This window comes from Corvus moneduloides, chromosome 2 (genome assembly GCF_009650955.1).
Source record: "Corvus moneduloides isolate bCorMon1 chromosome 2, bCorMon1.pri, whole genome shotgun sequence".
Lineage (NCBI taxonomy): Eukaryota > Metazoa > Chordata > Aves > Passeriformes > Corvidae > Corvus > Corvus moneduloides.
The window spans coordinates 75,399,589-75,407,142 of NC_045477.1; the positions used below are offsets into that span (position 1 = coordinate 75,399,589).

Here is a 7,554-nt window from a genome sequence, read left to right on the forward strand (position 1 = left end):
AGAATGGCTAGAAATGCACAAAGTAAAGAATTAATTATTCATCATAAGCCCTGATTTCAGCGTTTCCAGTACAGAATATTTGATTTTGTTGCACTCATATATTCTTAATTGTGAAAAAACAATACTGCAAAAGATTGATACATTGTATACCAATGTGAACATTTAGATGCTCAAATACATATGTCAGTTCCTTTTTAACTCTGATTTTTAAAAATGTGCCAAAAACATTTGCCAGTTTTGGGAAGGATCTAATTTTTTCCCCTCTAGTCTATTAATGTGTAATGTTTAGTTCAACAAACAGGTAACATTTCATCAAAGATGACAGGATTTTTACATCCTCACAAACAATTGTCAGATTTATAAAGTTATTAAATAATTTTGATTTGTAGAACTGAAAATGCTATTGTCAATACATAATAGCTGCTTTATAAGAAATAACAAAAAATAGGCAACCAGCTTAATCAAAGTCTTTTTCACCTCCAGTTTCCTCCCCAGCTCCTGAAACATGCTTTAAAAAAATGTTGAAGAGTTCTAATCTATTTTTTCAGATAGGTTGACCCACATTTCAAAAAACAGAGAAATCCTGTTAACATGGACTACATCTCCAGCTGTGCTAAAAGGCACTTTGAAGACACATCACTAAGTGGACAAGCCAATATGAAAGAGGCACCTCACCAAAGGTGAGCTCCTTTCAGTCACTTTAAAAAAAAAAAAAAAAAGGTGATCCATCTTCAGAAGGAAGTATTCTAACAAAGCAGGCAAGAGTGATGCTCGATAAGAACTGCCATCAGCATGCACAAGATCAGCAGCTCACATTAATGTATATATTGCCAAGTTAATCATAGATTCGGACTAGTCAAAAATAAATGTAGTCCTGCAAATCTCTTCCTTCGGAATTTAAAAGGAGACTACATTTTATTAACACATACAAATATGAATATTCATACACTATAATAGTTGCATAAAATGCCCAGCTCTTTATCTTAAACTGAATGCATACATAGGAACTGGCTGTGGGAAACTTCTCATGGAAAAATACACGTTAAATATATAAACTAAAGACTAATGCAGCCAGATGTATGCTCCCTTTAAACCCCTACATATGGGATGCCCAAGATTATTCTTGTGGAAGGCATTTCCAATAAATCACAGCAGTTTGTTTACATCTTGTCTAAATGTTGGATGTTTTTGACTTGAGATTTATTTTGTATTTTCAAAAGCAGAAACAACAGTACAGTACACAGCCACATTGAATTGGCAGTGGGATACTTGCCAAGTAATTTAGGCACACCAATGCATAGGGACTGAAAGTTAAAAATAAAAAAAGAACAGTTATTCATTCCTTGTTTATATGGAGATAAGCAAACAAAAAAAAGCAATTCTGTAAGAAATAGATCATTGCAAATCCATGAAGAAATTAGTATGCTCACTCAGGAATTCCCTTCTGGCATTTAGCTAGCATGGCTGACTATACACAAACTCAAGGTTTTCCAGCTTACCAGTGCCCTTCAGTCAAATTCAATGTGTTAATTTTTTATCTGAAAATGTTTGTTACGTTTAGTTCTTAGATATTCTGCCTACTGATCACCCTCCATAGAGGAATGTTTCTTAAAATCCATCGCGATTTTTTTCCATTCAAAGAAATGTACTTTACCTAAAAAAATGTCTTTTATTTGTTGCCATAGGATACAAGAGATCACCTAATTCAATATAGTACTAATCTTAAATAAATATTTCTGCCTTTCCAATCAGAAACCCCTGTTGGCATCTAAAATAAATTGTGTTCATATTTTTAGAAAAATTAGTTTCTATTGACTAAACCTTGGAAGCTATGTTAGGACCTGTTCACTCTTTGAAGAAAGGTACAACTATATTGAAGATGGTAACGATAAAATGTTTTGAATGCTCACTTGAATTTTGTTTTATAGCCACATCTACATGAGTGCACTAAATGCCTGACACGGAAACCAGCTGGCATGGTGCAGCTTGTCCCTAGGCTGGCAATTTGCTTTGCCATGATTACATTTCCTCTGCACACTGTATGGCACAGGCCCCAACAGGTAAGGATCCTACTGGCATTTTACTCCTACACCACTCTGCAGCATGTTATGCAATTCAGCCCCTTCTCTCTGTCTCACATGGCACATAGACCACACCTAGGGGATTTAAAGGGGCTTTTTACCCACATTCTCAGGTAAGGAGTTTCTGTTGAATGGTTCCTCCACCCTTCTTGTGTTATGCAGGGACACCAGACACCAGATTCCTGAAGGGTGGTTGTAGTCAGGTGGGGGTTGACCTCTTTCACCAGGCAGCAGCTGACAGAAGGAGAGGGCACAGTTCCAAGCTGCATCAAGGGAAATATAGGTTGGATATTAGGAAAAAGTTCTTTTACAGAAAGGGTGATAAAGTGCTGTAATGGACTGCCTGGGGAGGTGGTGGAATCACCATCCCTGGATGTGTTTAAAAAATGACTGGATATGGCACTCGATGCCATGATCTAGTTGAGGTGATAGGGCATGGGTTGGACTCGATGATCTTGAAGGTCTCTTCCAACCCAGACATTCTGTGAATTCTGTGAATTCTGTGAATTATAGGTGTTCCCTTTCTTCTTTTTCTCCTTCCCATAGTCTCACAGTCTATGTTTCCTAACAGCAAAGACTGAGAACAAGCTTTATGCCCAGCAGAGCTCTCCCAGGGACTAATTTCTTTATCCAATCTGATGGCAGTGGAATCATGGAGAAATGCTCCTGTGGCAAAAAGCCTTCTGGCCTGCATTAGGAAAAGCATTTTCAGCAGGTTGAGGTGGTGTTTCATCACATCCTGTGAGGGAAGAGGTGGTCTTTCCTCCTGTTGAGATCACATTTAGTGTTCTGAGTCCAGGTCCAGGCTCTCCAACACAAGAGAGACATGGGCATCCTAAGCTGGTTGACTGAGGACTTAAAGCAATAGTCAAGACAAGAGAGCTGGAAGTGTTCAGCCTGGAGAGAAGGAGATTCGGGCACCCTACCAGTCTGCATACACACTTGATGAGGGGCAGCAAAGAATTTAAAGCCAGACTCTTCTGACAGGTGACAGGACAAGAGTCAACAGAGACAAACTGAAATAGATGAAATTGCACTTAAACATAAGAACACTTTTACCACAAGGGTGGTCAAAGACTGAATGAGGTGCCTTGAGATGCTGTGGAGTCTCTCTGTCCTTTGAAAGCCTACAGGGCAGGGCCTTGAGCAATCTGCAGTATCTTACCCTGCTCTGAGCAGAAGGGATTAGACTGCATGATTTGCAGAAGGCCTTTCCCACCTGCTGCAATTCTGGGCTTCTGTGATTCTGCAGTTTCAAGTACTCTGCAGAGCACTCCTTGGTGTCTCCCTCTGCAGCCAGATCTTCAAAAAGATTCCTCTGAGGGTTGGCAAATCTGTGGTGGTTCCAAAGGGGAAATCTGAAATTCTCAAACCCAGATGTTAAGCAATGAGGGGCTAGACAGCAGAGCAAATCGTAAAAGCAAATATGCTGATCTGTGCCAGTGTGTTAAAAGTGAACTCTAAAAAGTCATTTTTACTTAAAAAAAAACCCCAAAAAACCTTTCTCTGCAGTAATTTTTGAGTTCTTTTTCTCTGCCTGTCATTTTGCTGTTGGTAAACTGATAAACCTAGCCAAAGCAAAATCTGCCTGCCCAGTACCCTTAGCCACTACCCCTGCAGGCTAAAGTGGGGGTGACCAGCAAACATGAGCACGGCAAACATAAATGCACAAATGCAGTAGTTTGGACAGCAGTTTGTGCAGAGGGGCATATGGAAGGGAGTCAGCAGCAAATGAGGACAGCACAGGACTGCTCAATATGCTGTGATGTGCCACAGGGCACAAAACACAAGCCTCAACAGCAGCAACCATCCCAGCACATCGGAGACTTCCCCTCAGACAAAGCCTGAGCTGCAGGGCACCTAGAGGTCTCCCACTGAAACAAGTTAAAAAGGTGCACACGCCTGCATCTGTGCTCTGGCTGAGAAGCTGTGCTACCTAGCAAAAAAAAACTTCTGGAGGAGATGAACAGACTGTGCAGCACCAGGAGAAATGAAAATGAGGTTGACAGGATCGTTAAAGAGACCCTGCAGAGATATGAACCCAAATTTCAAGCTGCACAGAAGGAGGAACAACCAGAGACTGTGCTCATTCAGGTGGAAAATGGTGATTCCTGGGGTGGTGAAAGCTGGGAGCAAGTGAATTTTGGTAGCAGGTGGACAGCTCCTTCTTCACCCAAAGCTGCAGCTGCAGAATGGGTTTAGTGTCTTTGTATCACACATAGAGGATAAACTTCTTCCTGGGTAGGAACCACGGTGGGCCAAGTCTCAACTACACACTTGTATCGGGAGAAAACAATGGGTGGTAGTTATGGGAGATTCCTGACTGTGGGAAATGGAAGTCCCCATCCACAACCTGACTTGCTGCTTGACAGGGTCTTGGATCAGGAATGCTGTGGAGAGACCACTGGTACTGGTCCAACTCTTGAACTAAGCCTTTTGCTGCTCATCTATGTGGGCACCAATGATAATTCTGCAGTGATATCGGGGGACTGTTTGGTTCTGGACACAAGGGTCACGGGCATCAGGGTCCAGTTAGAGCTACCTGTGGACTGGTCACTGCCAGGAAGAGATGGACTGTGCCTGACTGAACACAGAAAAATCATCTCTACCAACAGGTTTGTGAAGCTCACAAGAAGAACTTTAGCTGGGAATAATAATGACAGAGGGAGATGAAAACACACAGTTAAGTGAGGGAACAGTTGATGAAGTTGAAAAGCAAAGGGTGCATAAAGACTGTTAAAAGAAACCTCAGGAACAGCAAACTGGGGGAAAAGGACACCAGTCTCAAATGTACATGCCCAAGTGCACACTACCTGAGAAAGAAACAGGAGTAACTAGAGCAACTCATTAGGTGACACACTGCAATGCTGTGGGAGTAGCTGAGACACGGTGGAACAGCTCACATGACAGGGGTGCTGCAGTGGACGGATACTGACCCTTCAGGAAAGACAAGTGGGGAAGATGAGGGTCAGGGAGTCGCCCTCTGAAGAAGCAAGTCAAATGTACAGAGGTTTTGTACTGGATGGATGACAGGTGGATTGAAAGCTTTTTGGTCAGGATGAGACAAGAGGTCAATATGAGTAATATGGTGTGGTTGGAGTTTGTTACAGACCACATGGTCAAGGTGAGGAGTTTTTTTCTAAAGTACCAAAAGCAATTAGAATTCCTTTCACTCAGGCTAGGTTTTTTTAACCTTTCACCTCTTTCAGCCAGGAGGTGAAACATGCCAGTAGCAATTGCTTCCAATTCTAGATACCTCAGCTGCACTGAAACAGAAATAAATGTATCCTTTTTGCCTTCCAGACCTCAGTTACAGTTTTTTCAGAAAGCTGAACCTATTGTGACCATTCAAATTCCCACTCTGCTGGAGTATTTGTTTTCTGTTTGGTTTTTTTTCGGTAGAAATCAGACATTATTAAATTGATATGTATCTGGAGCTGTGAAGTGTTTTAGTTACCATTCAGCTTTGGTGAAACATTTTCACTCATGGCTTATTGCAAAATATAGTAAGGATCAAGACATTTATATTTAGGGATCTACATGCAGCTGCAGACATGTAAGGCAGAAATCTGAACTCCCATTATTCCCCACCTTCCTATTGTCCCTGCTCATTGCAGATGGATTGATATTGAATAGCTTTTCAAAGGTGCCCTCCAACTCAAACTATTCTATGATTCAATGAATATCATGGACAATGATATAGTTACACTGAGTGTAACTAATTGCTAAAGAGGTTTAGTAACTCATCATCCACTGAGGCACTCTCATTCAGAGGAGTGAGATTAAGTTAGCTATCCCAGAACAAAAAAGTTTTCCAAATCATAGACATGGTTTCTATTTCTGCTCCAGAAGAGCATGCATCTTCAAGACCTCTGGCATATAGGCCAGCTCAGTGTAGATATCTCAGGTACTTTAGGATATGGCAATTGGCCCTAGAAGCATACAGTTGGTAACTGAATTGAGGCTTACATTTCCATTAATTATAATGAGACCTTTAATACCCACATATAGACACACAGATTTAGGAATCTTATTTTGGAGTTATTTCTTATCCTGTCTGTCAGGTTTCAATCCACTTTCCTGCTCATAAATTGCCATTATTTGAGTTATCCCACAGTATTCAGTGTTGACTCCAGGTAGATCTCTAGAATGAGATAGGTTTCACTAACTTGTTATTCTCATACATATATATATATATCCATATATCTATGTCTATATCTACCTATCTATCTATTTATCTAATCTATCTACCTACCTACCTATCTTCGTACCTATCTACGTACCTATCTATCCATTTAGACAAATTATCCCAAGAGTATCTGCTAGCTCCACAGCATTGATATGTCTCAGGTATACTAGATACCTCTAAAAGCATCAAGCACCTGTGTATTGATAATTGAGTAGAACCCTTAGATATATAGATATATAAATCTCTGTAGATATATAAATCTCAAAGAATCGGCTCCCATGGATTCATTTGGCTAAAAAAAACTTTTTTTTTTTTTTTTTTTGTTATTTATTATTACTTTAGGTGTTCTAGAACACCAAGTCATCTGCATAGAACTGCAGATTGGACACATTTATCTGGAGTAGAAAAGCTGGAGACCAGGCAGGGTATTCTATCAAGTCTGAAATTATTCTAGAGACTGATGTTTGAACAACTGAAGCCTACCTCCATGTTTGCTGTGAGTTGACTTTTTGTTCTCTGCCAGACACAAAAATGTTTTGCTTACTCAATTTTATCATACTTTAGCCTACATACTGAAAATATAGGTACAAATTAGGTTTTGAAAAGAAACAGAATGCAGCCTATGGTGGTTAATAAACTGGATCATGTAATCTGTAGATTACAAATGTGTTTTGTCAAAGGCAGAAATTAATCTGTTTCCATGTTCAAGAGTGGAAGCAGGACTTGGGCAAACAAGAAAGGAGAAAAGGGACGAAAACTAACGTTTTGGACTTTGAAGTATCTCTTACTCTTTGTTGTAAAATCTATATTATTAATTTTTCTACTTCTGGATCTTATGATTGCTATCTAACATCTCATCTGTTCATTTTAATAAAGTTATTGTATCACTCTTTTCAGATCCCTTAGAAATAGTCAGAATTTGTTAAGATGGTTTTTATTTTGATTCTTGTTAAGGTATCCATAATATTAAGATATAGCACATCAACTGGATTTTTTGGTGGTAGAGATTATGGATAGTATCTTTATTTACAATTGTCAATAAAAGATAACTCAAAGTATCCTAAATTCAGATGTAGATGTTGTTAGTGGCTGATATTTACTGCATGCTGCCGAACACTTACACAAAATAGCTGTAAGAATAGGATCAATATTTCAATTCTTCGGACAACTACTGTTGAAGGTCTTAAATGTTAAAAAGGCACCATTTTATCTTGTAGGCAATTCAGCATAAGGCTTTTTATCAAGCACACAGTCATTTTTCAAGCTGCAGAATATGAAACAGGT

The 7,554-nt window shown here is 39.6% G+C and overlaps 1 long non-coding RNA gene across 1 annotated transcript; it reads left to right on the plus strand.

Moving 5' to 3' along the window:
- Nucleotides 1-553: 553 nt before the first annotated feature.
- On the plus strand, nt 554-7,295 carry LOC116436537. Its single transcript, XR_004237030.1, has 3 exons — nt 554-680; nt 1,929-2,060; nt 6,613-7,295. It is a non-coding gene; the product is annotated as an uncharacterized LOC116436537 (long non-coding RNA).
- The last annotated feature ends 259 nt before the right edge of the window (nt 7,296-7,554 follow it).